Genomic DNA, 18,431 nt, shown 5'->3' with positions numbered 1-18,431 from the left:
TGTACACAAAACCTAAAAGCCACAAAAAAATGTTGGCATTGTACGTTTCTGCTATAAATGGATATGTTTCTTTTGCAGGTTGTTATGTAGCTGGACACATTGAAACTTTACATTTCATCAGTGCTGTGGTTAATGTGTGGTTAGGTTTAGTAACAAAAACCACTTGGTTATGGTTAGAAAAAGATCATAGTTTTGCTCAAAAACGGCTGGTTTCAGGGGCACAATCCATGCTCTTCTTAGTAAAATCCACCCACATTTGGTGCCTAGAAAGCCTCTGAAAACACAAAAACAGGTCACTATTAAACACCCAAATTTGGTGCTTAAAAGCTGCTGGAAACACAGCAACTGACTCACTAAATCACAACAGTTTTTGTGGTTAGTTGGTCTTGAGCAGTCGTCTGCAGCCTGGCCGGTGTCTTTCCCTGGTGAATCGCCATTCGCCATCCCTTCCACCTCCAGCTGACAAAGTCAGCTTATATAAGTCACTTTATAAACGTTGATAGGATGCATGTGAATGTGTGTATGTAATAAATTATATACACATATGTTGGCGTCCGTGCTGACAGAAACGTGAGTAGAAACAAAAAAAAGTAAAGAAACAAACAGATAATTAATTAGGAAAATATGTTTTTGCTTGTCTTACATTGCGAAAAGGGTAAATCTATAATACCGAAATGTGATTAAGTACAACTGAAACAGCATATGACTAAAGCGTCCACTTTTGAGACAAAAATTGGCGGCAGACAAAAACATCAGTGTGGAATGATGAGAAGACTGCAACCATCCTCAAATTAATCCATGAGACAAATATAAATGTCGTATTTTAAACATCTTTTCTGCATCACTTTCATTCTTTTGAATGATTCAAATTCATAATCAAAATTTAAGTTAGCTGCTTCAAGTAGACAAAAGGAGATCTTTGCTGCTTTGTTGTAAAGCATCTCAACTTATTCATTGGATTAGTTGGAGTCATTTTTACGTTGCAGCACTGTACCAAATAGCAACAAATAATTTGGTTTTATGGAAAGTCTGTCCTTAGAAAAATTATATTTTATTGAAGTGACAAAGACCACTGTAGCGGCTAAGGGGAATTGTCTGAGGATATAATAAGGCCAAAAAGTCCACAGAAAGAGGAGGTCAGAGTGGTTGTACAGATAAAAAAAAAACACAAGACTTTAAACTTAGAGAGCGCCGTATGATTTCCCTTTCTTACTAATAAACAACATCGGTTTCTTTTAATAACGACCAGATCATAAAATGCTTCCATGCCTTGTTCAGGAGGACTGCTATAAATGGCATATTTTGTAGTTTCATTTGAAGGACTTGCTGGACGTGGCTTGAATCTTTTCTTTATGGTTTAATCTTCACCAGCCTTTCCTGTCTCCATCAGCGCTGCCTGAGCACTTGAACACATGCAGTGTTCTGCACATTGAGTGACAGCAGTTCATAAACGACCTCCTTATACAAAAGGAGCTGGGCAGAAAAAGAAACGACGACATCTCTGACTTTATACCTTTCCTCAGCAGCACCCTGTGTTCTTCCCCTTTTCTTATGCTATACAGTAGTCCTGCATAGAAAGCAGTTAGCCTTCACTGTCGATCGTTTCATTCTCACCTTAATAGTCTCCATAACAGCTCAGAGCAGGAGACCTGGCAGGCCACAACTAGACATGCGTCTATTAAATGGATTGAGAGTGAAAAAGTATTCAATGAGCGTACAGCATGTGCTTTCTGAGTTCAAAAACACAGAAATATGCTGTAATGTCATAAATGAAATGTACTGTAAAACTAGCGCTAGTCTTATTGACCGCTCGAAGTGCTTTTACACTACATTGTCACATTCACCCATTCACACACACATTCACACACTGGTGACCGAAGCGACCATTACAAGGTGCCAGCTACTACTCAGTAATCATTTACACACACTCACACTCCGATTACGCGGCATCGGGGGCAATTAGTATCTTGCGCAAGGATACTACAACATGTTCCCTGGAAGAGCCGGGAATCGAACCACTGACCTTTGGATTAGAGGATGACCCGTTCTGCTCGTTCAGCCACAGCCGCCCCTCATGTTAGCAAACCACACACAGCACAGGTTCATCTCAGTGTTTTGAGTTTTTACTCCTTTCCCCATAAAAGCCACAAACAAAATGAGTTTTAACCCGATTTTATGTCCTCCTGCATCAAAAAATGATGTTCTCCACTGCGAAAAGACATTGATCACCATGCTTTGCGTCATACAACATCCTCATGCAAGAAAGATATTTGTTTTGTATTTTGAAATTATATGTGCCAGATTTCCTTTAAAATAATAATAATAAAAATAATAAACCAAATTCCCAAAATTTCATCCCTTCAATATCAAAATGAAAAAAATTACAAATTTTCAGGGTGCAGTTCTGTTAAATGCTGTTTAAGCATTAAGCGATAAGGTCTGTGTAATGTTGTAAAAATATGAGAGACGAACATAAAGGGTGGGTGGCAGAGGTGATAGATGGGTCAAACAAACACAGGACTTTCACCCAGGAGACCAGTGTTCACATCCTGAAGTCAATGTTGACTTTTAATAGCAGTAGTAGCAGTAACAGTAATAGCCATGAGTAGATTTTTGGAGCTGGACTATCCGTTAGGAGCGCTTTTTGAATATGTTTGGTTATTTATCTTGTAAAAAGACAGCGCAAGCAGAACGTCAGGCACATTGAAAGTGACCACACCACACATAACAAAACCCACATGAGTAAAATGTCTTCCCAAACATAACCATGTAGTTTTGTTGCCTAATCCCAAACATGTAGTTTTGGAACTACAAGTATTTCAGGACCATAAGCACATGTTTAAAACAGCGATCGTAGAATGGTAACGTGGTTTTGAGGACAGTTATGTAAGTTGTTTTGGAAGTCAGTGGAAATCTGCAACAGGCAATCCTGCAATACAGTATCCAATCATAATGACTATAGCATTGTTTTTATATTTTTTTTTAAATAATATAACAAAAATCACAATTTTTCCCTGAACCTAACCAGAGTTAGTTTGTTGGCTAAACCTAAGCCAGGAGTCTGGATGCAAACACGGGTTCTGATGTTTAGGTTTTGCACTTTGTATGACCGCCATCCAACCCAACCATCTTCCTGTGACACCTGTGCAGTGTTGTCTCCGACACATAATCCAAGCGATTACGCTGTCGCAACAAAGTAATTAAGAAAGTGCTTTAGTATCATACAAACGTAATTTCTAGGACGCTTGGTTGTGCTGTCCCACCATTAAAACTGATTTATCACAGACAAAGAGAAAATCCACAATAAGTGCATGCTAAATGCACAAATAAAACAAAGAATATAAGATACCAGAATGCAGAAGTTTGTCTTCAGTTTGTTTGTCTGTTGCTCTCTCGCTCCGTCTCCTCCTACCTCCACGTCTCCAGCTCATATCCATGTTTATAAAGAGCTGCTCTCCATTATCCTAATTGAAAAATGAGAGTAAAGTGCCACTTTATTCACAATACACGGCCATAAGCCCCTCTATTCATCTCAGGCACTGCAGTTCAACCCAATGCTGTGAGACAATATTGCTGCTAAGAGATGACAAAGTAAACTATACAGAACTGTCTTTATTACTTAGATTAAGATCTGTTTGTATGTTTTTTTCACTAGTGCAAGAAAACACGTGCATGACAGCAAGAACACACGCATGCACACACGTGATGATTCATCCGTCGTAGTTATTTTTGTGACCATCCTCTCACCAAACACACACATACAAAAACTTCCCAGAACAGCCAGAATTTGTTTGTGCTGTTATCATTTTGTGACTCATACATGTATAACATTGAGGTCAATTCATGATAAAGAGGTTTATGGAACATGCTCTCTGCAGCTCTGGGAAAAGTCAATAATCCAGTGAAATGTAGCGGGAACATTATAATCACGTACCGTTCACATTCTGTGATGCCATGGGTTATTAGTGGAAAGTAAAGTACAAATACAACATAACATGGAGCGCAGAGGTACAACAGATGGGGGAAAAACAACCAGCCCTCCGAGGTGATTGACAGCATCTCTGAGTTACTGTATATAGACTTTAAAGAGGTAGAAGCCCAGTAATGGGTGATGTGTCTGATATGTCCTGTAAAAATGTGTTTTTCTAAGAAAGTATTTTCAACATTTTCATCCTAATGATTTCAGTATTACTCTGACTCACTACTTTCACTGTTAACACAACGATTTGAGTCAACAGAAAAAAAGCTTTAACGGAGTCTTGTTAGACTTTCTAGGTGAACCACGTATACCAGGAAACAGCTGTTCAGTCAGCATGTAAAAGCTGCAACAGCATAAAATAAACAGAGCGATTTCGTAGTTACTGTCACATATTAGACCAACTTAAAGGGATAGTTCACCCAAAAATGAAAATTCAGTCATGATGTACTCACCCTCATGCCGATGGGAAGTCAGATGAAGTTTTACAGTGTACAAAACACTGCCTAATAGGGCTGGGCGATATGGCTTCAAATTAATATTACAATATTTTTAGGTTATATCGCAATACGCAACAGTGTTTCCCAATGATAACCAAGACTATGGCGCACCACCATAGTCCGATTTGTCGTGCCATAGTCTCAATGTGCAGTGTGCTTCTGGGGATGTTTTGGTCCCCAGATTTTGCTGTGGAGTGAGCGCTCTTGACTTCCACACTACTCCTTGGTGCAAGCTGCTGTGGACAAGCTGCAGCAGCACAGAGGGGGGGAGCTTGTGTGGCTCTAAGAAATCATTATCTTCTCTCTTGTGCTGGGAAGTGGTGAATTTACAGCTCACAGAAACTTAATACGACAATCTGGCTTTTTTTTATATCTAGCGTAAATGGTTGTTGCACACTGCTGATCCACTGTTAACTTATTGACTAATTCTTTGAATGAAAGTGAAAAACAAATCGTAAAATATTTGGTTTAAACAGCCAAATCTGATTTGACTGGCATAATACTGAGTCGGGCGTAGCCCTAAAGCTTCATACATTTTGTGTACATTGCTTCAACGTGGTTGTCAAAATTCTGTAAAACAGACATCACGATGCAGTGAATAATTATATTATTCCTTATTTGTGTGTTTTTAAGGGTATTTCTACCTCTTCAGTTACAGATATTGTGATTTATTGTATACGTTTGTCTTGCAATATATCAAGATCTGCAGAATCGCTGTAGTGATACAGTCCCTCTATTATATATAAAGTCCCTTTATCACAGGAGTTTAAACTGAGTATGTTTGGATGTCGCTCCTGACTGTCAAAGAACATTTATAGTGAATGTCACCATCATGTCTGAGGTTCAGTTCACATAGAATTGCATCCTGTTGTGATCTTTTGTGGAGATATATTCAAAAGTATAATATCATTAATAAGTCCATTTCCAGGTTTTGATCTGCTGGTTTCAGTTGGTGATATGTTGTACACATCAGCAAGCAAAACAAAATAAGCTGCACTGGGTTAAAAAGAAAGAAATATGGTCCGTTAGCATCTTTTGTTGCAACATTTCTTAAGTGCACTTTGCTTCTACAGTGCTGCTGATTGATGAGAAACTGCATCCTAACTGAAGTATTCTGTTTGTACTGAATAATTGTGTCTGGATGGTGATTTGCTTTTCTTTAGAGTGCCTTTTAACTTAATGCTGTCCCTAAAAAATGTATTGTTTTTTGTGCAATTCATCAATTTAACAACAGTAACAGTGAGTACAAAGCAGTACACAACTTCTTTGATTGTACTGCAATAAAATCAACACATTCCCTGTATTTCATTCTGTCACTTGTTGTTTGAGAACAAAAAGCTGCCAGCGCGACCGCTGGGTGTCGACTTGGCAGGATCGACTGCAGCTCTGTGATCTGAATGTCAGATCAGCTGTTAGCAGCACCAGGAGGAGTCAGTGCAGCTCTTTCCAAGTCACGCAGAACCCTGCAGAGCGAAGCACAAGGGACCAGCCACCTGTGTGTGAGTGTGTGTGTGTGTGTGTGTGTGTGTGTGTGTGTGTGTGTGTTTGTCAGCATATAGCATGATATTTGCACCTCTTCACTTGACCTGCAAGTGCATGTTAATATGTGAGTTTCCAATACAGATTTGCGCAAAACTAAAGGGATATTTCAGAAATGTTGTTAAAACACCACTGCGGGATGACTTTGTTTTCATTTTGTGATGTTTTGCGATAACACTCCAAGAGGTATGGCGATGGATGTTCAAAACATAAGCAGGTTTATTTTTTTCACCTCTTGTAGCGCCTGCTGCATCATGCCCAAGGGAGCCAGTTCCTACCAACAAGTGCATGTGACCTATAAAAGCAGAAAAAGTGTTTCAATTGCAGTTTTGTGAAATACAGCTTTTTCAATCACCTGAAATACCACCTCATGCAGTTGTAAAATTGTTTTGTGATAACTTGGAGTTGTTTTTTTTTTTTTAAATTGACGTGTTTCCATTAGGCAAATTTTATATTTGCAGTTTTAATTTGGGGGTTAATGGAAACCTTCCTAATGATAATGGTAAAGAGCAAGAGACACTTCAGAATCAGTACTCTCTTGATGAATAAAATTTGACCGGCAGTTTTATAGCATTTGTGTCAGTCATTCTAACCCTTGCAGATGCTGCAGGCCATTAATGTGCATGGCCAAAGAGACTTGGTTTCTACATTTGCCAGGATTTCAGAGTATTGGCTCAAAGTTTCCTTCCTTTCCTAACAGACTTTGAAAAAGACTTGATTATCAGGAGGAGAGGTCTGAGCATCAACGAGAACCAGAGAGTTGCTTTTCTGAGGCAGCAATCTTAATCAGAGCATCATCAAAACATTTTATGTGGGAGGAACAAATCGTCCCTCTCAAGCCATTAGAAGTGATCACCAGTCAACAGCACAATATGATTACAGTATGGAAAATACTGCCAATTTCATCACCATGCAGGGTGGATTCTCGGCACGTGGTAAATGGCTGCATGCATTTATATTAGGGGGACCTACAGTACGACAGTAAAAGTTGACTCTGGCTTCAAAACATATTTGACCAACTTGTGAAGCAACAGTTTCTGTCCTGAGTCCGTTATTCCCATTTAGATTATTTTTTTATTATATTATTTGATTGTTGTTGGGGTTTTTTTGTTGTTTTTTTTGCAGTGTGGAACAAAAAAACCCAAAACAATTAGACTAGTTGCAACTAGTTGCAGTATTCATGAAAACCGTCCGTTGAGTGATTTTTTAATATAACTTACCTGTTTACATTTTGTTAAAGGCTTGAAGTTCGGCATATTTAAGGGTGGACAGGCTGTCTGCCGTTAGTGTCCTCAGCCATCAGTAAGATGCACTTCGCCTGTCCACAGCTCGAACCTCTCGTCCAAACATGGTCACCTCTGGCTCCAAAATTCCAAGATGGTGACAGCCAAAATGTCTAACTAGAGCTGAACTGATGTGTGATGTCTTGGTGGCTTCATCTGTTATGTTAATACAGTCTATCACTTTCACTAAACACAAAGTACCGCTGAGGCTGATGGGAACGTCATTAGATTTCAGCAAAATCAGTAAAAATCTTCTTCTGGGGACACTGGAAGTCTGTAAAAGAAAAAAAGAAACAAAAACATGGCAGTCCAATCAATACTTGTTGGAATAGTTCTTAGTCTGTGTGCCATCCACAGCTGCACTGTTACCATCTTAAAAAGATTGAAAACAGCAAGAAAACATCTAAGTAATGCAGTCTGCCAGAAGTGACTTTTTTATTCAGTAATGCAGTTCATCCGTTCAGCCTTGATCTTACAAACAGGAGGAACATCAACAGTTTGATTGACTGAAAACTTTTAAATAAGACATTTTCGGCAATAAGAAATGTATTTACGGCCACATCTTTTAAACACCCTTATCAGCACAGTAATTAGCAACATCCTGACTGGAGAGCGACAGACCCTGAGCAGCATGAATGACTGCTGGATAATGATTTAATTTGTGTGTGCACTGACCAAGAACATAAGCAGCAACCCTTGGGCAGCATCTTAATTTATCAACCAGATGCATCCCTTTGTTCGCTCCCAGTTCAGGCAGAGACTTGCCCCGTCCCATTGGCCGACCGAGGACGGTCCTGGAAGGAGGCTATAAAGCTGCCATTTTGGCAGGATGGATGGGGATCAGTCACCAGACTGGGAGAGGTGGTTCACCAGAGGCCTGCCAGGATGACAGTAAATTGATGGTGGATGGGTTTTGTGTCAAAGGATCAGGAACAGGCATTAAAAGATACACGTGTTTAATACAACGCTCAAAAGTAAGGTAATGCTACTTCATACTTTTACTCCACTACATTTCAGAGGGAAACATTATACGTTTTACTTAACTACATTTATCTGACAGCTTTAGTTACCTCGCAAATTAAGATTTTTGCATAAAAATCATGTGAAGAGTTTATGTTAACAGTTGATGGCAACTACAGCTGAGACGATTAGTAGATTAATCAGTCAGTCAATTCACAAAAAAATTAATTGCCAACTATTCTGATAAACATCTAAGACTTTTTCTTTTTAATAATTTTGAGTGTTGGGGGATTTTTTAAATATATTTTTTAAAAATATTTTTTAGTTTTCCTATTTTATTATTTTTATTTTTTATTTTTTTATTTTTTTGTAATTTTGAGTTTTGTGGTGTTTTTTTTAAATATATTTACATATAATATTAATTTCTTAATTTATATTAATTTTTTAATTTCCTAATTTCTTTCTAATAATAATTTTGAGCTTTTTTGTATGTTGACTTAAAAAGAAAAGATTTTTCTGCATTGGGTAATTTTACTTTTAATATTTTAAGTACATTCTCCCGATTATACTGATTTCCTCTTGCTTAAGTACCATTTTCAAAGCAGGACTTTAACTTTTAATGGAGTATTTTCACAGGGTAGTATTGGTACTTTTAGTTAAGTAAACAATCTGAATACTTCTTCCACCACTGGTCATGTGACAGGAGGTGCTGTGGCTACATCTCACTTCCAAACCTGTTGGACATTGATCAGCAAAGTGGTGCAGGGTGCTGTGGAGTGGTTTGGACACAGGACCACAAGACCCCGCCCTCCGCCTGCAGAGCCATTGTCCCGTCTGTCACGTGTGATATCTCAACTCTCAGCCTTTTTTAGTTCACTCTTTGTATTTTATGTCTCATATTCACGGTTTGACCGTGTAAACTCGTGACAACACTGGTGTCATATGAAAAATCGTAACGTAAAATAACATTTCTGTGGTTTGCAGAAACGATTTGATTTGTGAGAATTTGATGAGAACTTGTGCTAAAAGCAACACAGAAAAGGTCTGATGTAGTAAAACTGCCATTGTGACTCTTACGTAAAAGTGAGCAGGATGTTTTTCAGACATGAAACTGAAATTTAAAAAAAATAAATAAAATACTGTGAGATTAATTTAAAAGGGGATTTAGTTACTCACCCAGGAAGTGGAGAAGGGAGAAATAACGCTCTGCATGAGGATGAAATTAAAACCTGTAGCAGAGGCTCACAGCTGTAAACATATCCTCTGGCTTATTGATCAAGAAGACAAATCACTCACAGTTTTGATCAGAAAATCCGGATTCTGGCAGGCTGAAGGCATTGCATAATAATAATAAAATACTTGTTATAAAAGTATTTACATTATTTATTTTGGACTTCATTCACTTTGCTTTAAGTGAGAAAAGCCTCTATCTCTGCTTCTAGAAAAACCACAGAGCAGCGACAGTCCTTATCTCTCCTGGTGTCACGTTTTCATGTTTACCCGCTTCATATTAACCTGTGCCGGTATCAGTCCAAACTGTGGCCGTGACCTGTGCGACCCGGCCGACCTCTGTGGGTCAGAACACAACAGGCCGATTCCCAGAGCCTCAGCCAGACAGATCAATGACAAGCTCAGGCCATCATTGATCAGCGGCTGAAGATAACATCATCACTCAACAAGGAGCAACTATAGATGTAATTTGTGTGAAGGCTGGAAATAAAACGCCATCCACATCCAGCACCTATATGTCTACATAACGCTTTAATGTGCAGCAAGTAAGACTTTTAGTGCCCTAATTATGATGAGATGTGTGCGGGGGGTGGAGGGGCGGGGGGCGTTGTAAAGTTGTTGATCAATACCAGCGACTGAATGGCTGCGAAAAACCTTCTTTCTCACCTCCCGAACAAAACCTCCTCACCTACATCTACCCAGTCTCCTCAAACTCTCTCAAAGAGCACGCTGTCTTTAAAAGCAAATCCATTTCTGCACCACAAAAGAGTAGTGTGGGGGTAAACAGCACATCAGACACTGGCACTAAAATATTGTGGTGTGAGGGTTGAGCTGATGGATGATCAGATAAGTCTGCCTGCTACTTATTTGCAACTCATCTTGCATACAGTATGTTTTCTGCATTTCCACATTAATTCAAGTCAACTGTTCTTATTGAAAGGTTCAGTGTGAAGGCTGTAGGAGGATATTCTGGCATAAATTGAATAATGAGTATGTTTCATTTAGTGTATAATCACCTCAAAATAAGAATCAGCATGTTTTCATAACCTTAGAACAGTGATACTGACCCCCCCCCAGTAATTTCCTAATTCACAATAAAAATAAAGTGGTTCACACTGGAAATTGTTTCTGTTCTTTCAGTAAGGTGCCAGAGTCCATAAAACGGCACCAAAAAGTGCCAGTGGACGATCCCCTGCACTCCTGAAAGAGGTCCTAGTTAAGCCCCTAATGTCCTAAATTGTTATTAATTTCCTAAAATGCTACAAACTTACTAAAATTCTAGAAATTTACTAAAGTCCTGGAAATGTCCTTAAATCCTAGAAACATCCTAAAATCAGAGAAATGTCCTGAAGCGCTAGAGTGGGTTCTGATCACCCGTCACCTGTGTTTTGTGACCATCCACTGCCCCAACCTGCCTCCTAAGTGGACTGCTCAAACCTGCTTCTGTCTTTATTACTGTAAGTGCATAGTAGCACAATCGTAGCCTTCCAAAAAACATGGATTATGCAGGAATTACTGGCTCATGATAACGTGGGATATGTGCTCATTTTGGTGCATTACTTTTCGTGGGACAAATTACAAACATTGCATGAGAACACTCTGATTTATGCCTTCGCACGTACAGAGTTTTAGTCATGAATCTGAGTTTCATGGACGTGGCCCCAAATGTTTCCAAATCTGACACTGCACCCTCCTTAACAGAAATATGGTACTGCCATCTTTTTTATATCTTTAACCTCACCTTGTGAATGTCTACACAGATGTTTCTTCAATGGCAAACTCCTCTCCTGCCTTTGCAGACTCAGTATGAGGCCTTGGGTCGCCATCAGGTTTACCTTGTTAAACTTCGTCACCGCTCTCACTGTAACGCCTCAGGTTTCTTTTTGAAATGCACAGGCTGCAGTGAGTCACTTCAAACTGTCCCTCATATTTCCACCACTATGACCTTGTCTGTCTTTAGGGATTTTCTTCAAATTTGACACAAATATCCACTTTGACTCAATGATGAACTGATTTGATACTGCTGGTTAAAGGTCATGTGACCTCACAAAAAACAACGTAGCCATTACTACGTTAATTATGAGAAAATCTCGCACAAATGAACAACGTTTTGCATTTGGATCGTGTCATTCTAAATTCTAAAACACTAAAAATCGATTTTTTTCTCTTCCAAATATTTATTATAGGTCTTCTTGGACCAATAATCTTGGATTTTAATTGGTATAAGCCCTGAAAAACCATATCAGTCAACCTCTAATACAGATATGGACAGGTATAGACACATTTTGAGCTCTGCCTCTGCCAGTTAGTCTATATTCTTTCAAATATTACATGTTTACAGGTTTTCCGACACAGAAATGTTCTAAAACTGACGTGACGTTTGAGATCTTGATAAATGTGATATTAAGTATCACTCTAGTCTTTCATTTTACTGTAGTGTGAGCTTCACTAAAGAGCGTTAGGGGGCTGTGAAAAAAACTAAGAGTAGCTGTGGAAAAAAAAACAAGAGTAGGAGTGAGAATATAAAGACAGAGCTGTGGGAGAGCAGAAAGCATGAGGGGATTGTGATGAAGAGCGTTGGGAATAAAAGGAAGGTGCTAGAAAGAGGGAAGGCTGAAGAGGGAAAGGGAACAGAGAAATAGAGGACAGTGGCGTGTTTATGCGCGAGTGAAAGGGAGAAAATAGAAAAGGAGAGAAAAAGAAGTCCAAGAGGAGGAGGAGAGAGCGACAGAGGGAGGGAGAGATGATGATTTGTGGCTCTCTCCAGTGTGCTAGCGTTACAGGAATGGCCCTCCAGGGCAGCATGAAAAGCCTCTTGATTGTTAGGAGTGGTAACTGGAGCCCCCAGCTCCTTGCCCTGATAGATTTATTTACATTTCAGCGCCTGGACCCCACTCAGAAAAAAAAATGATACGAGGCAGCCGGGGCATCAATATTTTGTAGTAGTGATGATCCTGCTTTGCCCCAACCCCCCCGGCTCTTTTGTTTCATGACTCAATGCTGCTGGTGATGCTGCGTGTTGCACCGGTCAGTCGTTGGCTGGGATGGAGACAATTGGCTTACTGACCATTATATCCTTAGTCTACAGTTGGATACTTAATATACAACAGTGCCACTAGAGATTTTTTTAAATGGCTGAGTCTTTTTGTCTGTAATTAACTTTAACTAACACTTAATCAATTTCTATTCCACAAGCGTGATTGCATTATCACATCTGATTGAGCACCGTGCAGCACTTCTCAGTTGTTGCACCACTGTGATTATTTTCAAGTCATTCGAAATGGCAAGGCTGTCACTTCATTTTGAAAGGCTTAAAGACATTAGTGCAGAGCCCCCACCGTGCCAAATATTAGACCAAATGTGCAATCTAAAATTATAAATGGCCCTCTAGGTTTTAATTCTACCAACTATGTAATTACCACAAATCAGCCGGTGAATGCTGCATTTTCTCTCAGCCTCTACACTGCATCTCTGCTCCGTGTTAACTTTGTTTTTTGTAAAGACTTTATTAAGATTTTCCCAACAAAACATTTTCACTATCATCCAGATGATTTTCACAACAACAGTCTCGGTTTGCTTTGAGCTGAAACTTGTCCTGTGTAGAAATCAGTGTTCAATGTTGACGAGGTTTTTAGCACGAGACAAAGGTCAGAGGTCTCTTTTCTCCAAAACAACTGCACCAGGTGATTAAAAGCACTGAACAAAGCAGTGTTTTTCCCAACATATTCTCATCCCAAGGCGTTACATAAAGGGAAAGGGAAACGTAAATCTGGGGTTTGTTCGAGCGTCCAGCGTCCTTCCCGCCTTACCTTTAAGGACCTTTGTGCTCCTTATATTGCCTTGTTGCCAGTATTTTGACCTGGCACCATCCAATGGCGTATCATGTAAACGCGACAGCTTCTGTCTCAGCTGATGCCGCCCAGCTGTGTATCATGCTTTCGTCGCAGGTGAGTCATCTGGCGACGCATCATAACACTGAACAGTTCTGTTCGGCCGCGCTCTCAGCTGACCCCTTACAGCAGCGTATCACGCAGATGTGAAAGGTGGCTTCTTGTTTCGGGATCTCACGCCGAAAGCACTGCAAAAGTGTCAGAGTGTTTTGGTTGTGTGTTCTCAGCTGAGAAACATAACAGTGTAACATGGTGATCTCTGCTGACGAGGCCCCGTTACCAACGTACATATAAACAGCTCACGTAACGAAAACACAGCGATTCTGAACATACTTTTATTCCATTTCTTCTCAGTATATCCCCCTAAATCCTAAACACTGGACCTTTAAGAGCACCTACAGTAACTCTTTAGATGAGATCAATTCTCACTCACATTTTTCCAGTCAGTCAGGGGAAACTGTCCACACACAGTCCAACCTCTGAAACCTCAGTGCTGCTGGCTGGACAGAGGTCAGCGTCAGGCATCGACTGAGCTCACAGTGAGAGCAAAAGCTCGGAGAGTGATGACGACAGGAAAATAAATGTGAGCTTGCATCTGCTGTTTGTGGAAAAATCCAAACAAGACGATGAGTCTGTGAGGCTGTACTTAAGACAGCGGTGTTTTGAGCTAAATGCTGCCATGGCAACATGCTCACAATGACAATGCTAACATGGTGGTGATTAGCAGGTACATGTGACCATGTTCACCATTTGCTGATTAGCACGAAATGCAAACTTGAGCTGAGGGAACGTACTTAGTTTTGCAGGCATTTTGTCATAAACCAAAGCATAGTTTGAATTGAAACTTTATGATCTTGATGATGATTCCTCTGGGAGCCATCGATAACTGTACAGAGTCTCATGGCAATCAATCCAATAGATGTTGAGATATTTTGATTGATTTTTATTATTTATTTATTTTGAACATGTAAAAAAGGAAATAAAGAAATATTGCACAAAAACAGGCCGAAAACAAAAAGCAAAGTAATAATTACAACATTGAAAAACTTAAAGCAAAAGAAATGTCTAAATACAAATGACTCGCTTCACATATTCGAAAATGAAGTTAAAAAAAACATATTCAATCCCACCCCTTCCCCATAAATCATTGAAATTGAACTTTAATTAACTAGCTTCCTTATCCATTTAAACTCACTCTGGACCGAAGTGTTGGACCGACAAACAGACCAACATTGCAGACTAGAGTAGAATTTTAGCATTGTATGTTTTTGCAATTGTGTTGCATTTGTACGTTTCGTATGTATCATATCAACATTTCTAAAGTGACATATTATTGAGCTGACTTTTATCATCAGAGAGGCCTGCAGGGCTGACCATCATCACCATCAGCAGGCAGATATCCCGCTGAGTTATGATATCAAACAACCAGCTGCTTATCTACTGTATATCAGCCAGAGCAGCTGCTGAAGCCAACATAATGACTGCGATTGTCATGAGAGTAAACAAATAATCACAGAGTGGTTTTAGAGTCGAAGTCAAAGTATGTTTCCTTCCCCTGACAGACCGTTGGGAGTAATGTCTCGGGTGGAACAGCATGATACATATGATGAGTGGCGACACTGAGGCACTTGAACTTTACTTGTATATTTCCATCTGATGCTTCTCGGCTCAGCCCAGTCACCCAGTCGTCTTTCATATTCTTGCTGTAAGATCGCACAAGAAATGTGTTTGGGATTTTATAAGGGACTATATAATGTAAATATACTTAATTCATGTAAAGAGGGTAGGTGTATTAAGCTACGACTTCAGCCTATACTGTTTTTTCTCTCTGTTTTCAATGCTGTAAAAGCAATGACTTATTGTTTATTTATTGTATAATAGATAGATAGATAGATAGATAGATAGATAGATAGATATACTTTATTGATCTCAAAACTGAGAAATTGGGGTGTAGCAGTGCCATGCAGTAAGAACAAGAGAATAAAGAGCACACATTATTAATAGAATATAAAGGAATACGCTTAAAAAAACTAAAAAACTAAGAGACTGTACATAAATACATATATACATGTGTAAAGTGCGGAACAGTATCTGAATAAATAAAAATAAATTAAATAAATTACTAGTGTAAACAGTAAATAGACCAAACTAAGATAATTGTTGCTCGAGCTTCATCACCTTGTGTCATGTAATGAGTGATCTCCCAAAAGGAGAAGAAACAGAGCGAGGCAGCAGCAGTGCCTGTGGAGCAGATCTCCACAGGCAGGCGGCTCTCAGTCTTAAGTGAAGGGGCAGCAGCCTCTCTCCCATTTAGGATAGTGGGCTATTTAGCCTGACAGCCATTAAATATGAATTAAAAACCACACAGGCCTCTTTGCCTTCGAAAATGTCATTACATATCTTTATGGCGGCCGATTGTTGAATAAGCAGTTTGCAGGGCTCCCCTGGGGGCGAGGCTGGGGATGGGAGTGGAGTGGAGTGAAGTGGATGGAGGGAGGAGAGGGGGAGGAAGGAACCAGGGTGGTCAGATGAGTGCTGGATAGGGGGGACAGATGGGTGGAGGAGCGAGGAGGAATGAGAGGATGAGTGGAGTGAAAACAGAAGGGGGGAGGAGGGGCGGACAGCCACGTGCGGAGGTGAGGCGTGGAGGATGGAGAGAGCGGTGGAGGAGTAAGGAAGAGGCAGGTCCGCTGTAACGGATGAGGCCTAATAGCAGCTGAAATGGAATCTACATTACAGGTCCTAACTGAGTGCAGTACTTCAGGGGCCGGGCCACCGAAAGGAGCAAATAATAGCGCTGGCTTGAAGTGGTGCTTCAGTTTCTCTCCAGCAGATGAGGGAGATGTGCAGGGGGGCAGGGGGATGAGATTGAAGGGGAAGGGGAGTACTTCAGAGAGATACTGGCCTTCTTAGTATTTTCAGGGTTGTTAAAAAAATGTCTCGAAAGGTCAGCGTGTGCCCGGCGACTCATTTATTGCAGTGTTTGTGGCGTGGCCAGGAAGCCCAAACCGCCAGGCTGTAATTATCCGAGCTACACCTCTAAATTGTAATGGCGATTGTTAAAGAAATAAAGACATTGCCATTGGTCTCGTTGCGTTCAAGAATACACCCTTTGTTGTCTAAATACAGCTAATTTCACTGATATCCCCCTGCTGACAATAGACATTTAATGAGGTTGTTTTCACTGATGCTATGAATTAGGCTCAAGTTTAACCGACAAAATAATGCTTCAGATTGTCAAGAGGACAACTGAATGAGAGAGAAGAAAAAATACCATAATGAATTCTTTATGTTATAGACACATTATTCTGCTCAGTCAGTCAAACACATCCTGGCAAAGTTCACTTGTCTGATTGAGCTGCTGCAAAAGAAGAGGATAAAAGTAAGGTATTTTGGCAACTGTCATCCCCAGAGAACTGTTTGTTTCTGTAATTAGGCTTCATGGCTGCTCATCTTGCGATTGTTTTTCATATAAATGTTATTGAATAAAAAATATCTGCACTTTGGAGGTGATATGTTAACCCTTTAACACCTGGATCAGCATTAGTCTTTTGCAGCGTTCAGGCGCCTTTCATTAGAATTTAAACCTCTGAGACCTGAAAAAATCAGTTTGATTTCTTTTAAAACTTAATTAGTAACTTGGCAAGAAAGGTCCCATAAATTGCAAAAAATAAAATAAAAATAAAAAATGAAGTAAAAGGTGACAATAAAACTGAAACCTTTTACAGTGTTGCTTCATTAGCCGGTTGACTGGACGGACTGACAGGTGGATGTTTGGGGGACACGTGGCAGCGGACAGACTGCCATATGTAAGGACGGAGGGATGGATGCAGAAATGAACAGACAGATGGAGAGGCAGGCAGGCTGCCAGACGCGAACAGCTACCGATTGTTGTTCTATTGACTATGTGATTGGTCAATACATTGCTCCGTCTGAAACACTATCTACCACTATCAGATCACAAAAAAAGGCCCCACAACATATTTATCCAATACAAGCATGGACCAATAGTCAATATATGCACATTTTTTTCACATGTCCAGGACTAGCCTGCCTATTTTTGCTAGTTTCTTCCAAAAAAACCCCAAACTGATCACTCCCATTCAGTCCCTCCTCATGTTCCAAACTGCAATATTTCGGTCGAGCGTCTGCACACAGAGGTGCACAGCTTCACTTCACACTACACTCTCCTTTTTCCCCTGCATCGCTCTATTTTGTGAGCGTGTGTGTATGTGTGCTTTCACTCCTGTCAGTCCACTTAAGGGCCTTTGGTTTCAGAGGAGGCCATTGTATTTCCTCCATCGCCTAGCAACCATCACCAAGGCCGGCACTCCATTGTTGTGGAGGCTGAGCACCTGAATTGCCTGCTGCCTGTTTCTACTTTTCAAAATTGTACTGTAATTTCACAAAGTGGTGTTTCAGCATTTAGAGAGAGACGGCCGCGCTCCAAATTGGAGGGCTATGAAAATTGGGGGGGGGCTTCATTTGGCGGATGCACATCAGGAGCCGCGGCGCGCACATTTTGCAAAAAGCGACACAAACAGCAGATCGGAGCGTATTGTGCGTTCAGCGAAATGAAAACAAACACTGAGTGATTTATATATCAACCTATACTGTGTGTGTGAGTGAAAAAGACAGGAAATAAAGAGACACCTGCCGGGGGTTTTTATGAGTTCACAACAGATGTGTGTTCATGGCTTCATAGTTTGTTGAAATGTATTTGAAAAAAAGATAGAAATCCACAGAGATGGGTGGACAAAGTGAAAAGAGAGAGAGAGAAAAAAAAAGGAGAAAATGGGAAAAATATGAAGAGAGCAACATGTAGTGGGCGGGACTTGAGTGTTGAAAAGGTTTGTGGGCTAGATTTTTCCCCGTGACGTCACTTTTACACAGTTTCCTTGAATAGCACCTGTGTGCATGGGGGCTGTCTGTCTGTCAGTTCTGAGTAAAAACATAATCCATGCCAGCAAAAACATATCTATCAGTGTTCTCCACTGGCCATTGGAGACAGACTGTGTCCTTTTTTCTCCTCAGAGGCCAACATCGACTCTTT

At 40.2% G+C, this 18,431-nt stretch overlaps 1 long non-coding RNA gene across 1 annotated transcript in view; it reads left to right on the top strand.

The window, feature by feature from the left end:
• The window catches only part of LOC148188310 (uncharacterized), a 57,956-nt gene that overhangs the window by 36,364 nt on the left and 3,161 nt on the right, over positions 1-18,431 (top strand). The window lies entirely within an intron of this gene.

Source organism: Plectropomus leopardus, chromosome 11 (assembly GCF_026936395.1).
Source record: "Plectropomus leopardus strain MGB_pleo_1.0 chromosome 11, ASM2693639v1, whole genome shotgun sequence".
Lineage (NCBI taxonomy): Eukaryota > Metazoa > Chordata > Actinopteri > Perciformes > Serranidae > Plectropomus > Plectropomus leopardus.
The sequence above is the reverse complement of the archived record's forward strand: the minus strand, read 5'-3'. Positions and strand labels throughout refer to the sequence as shown.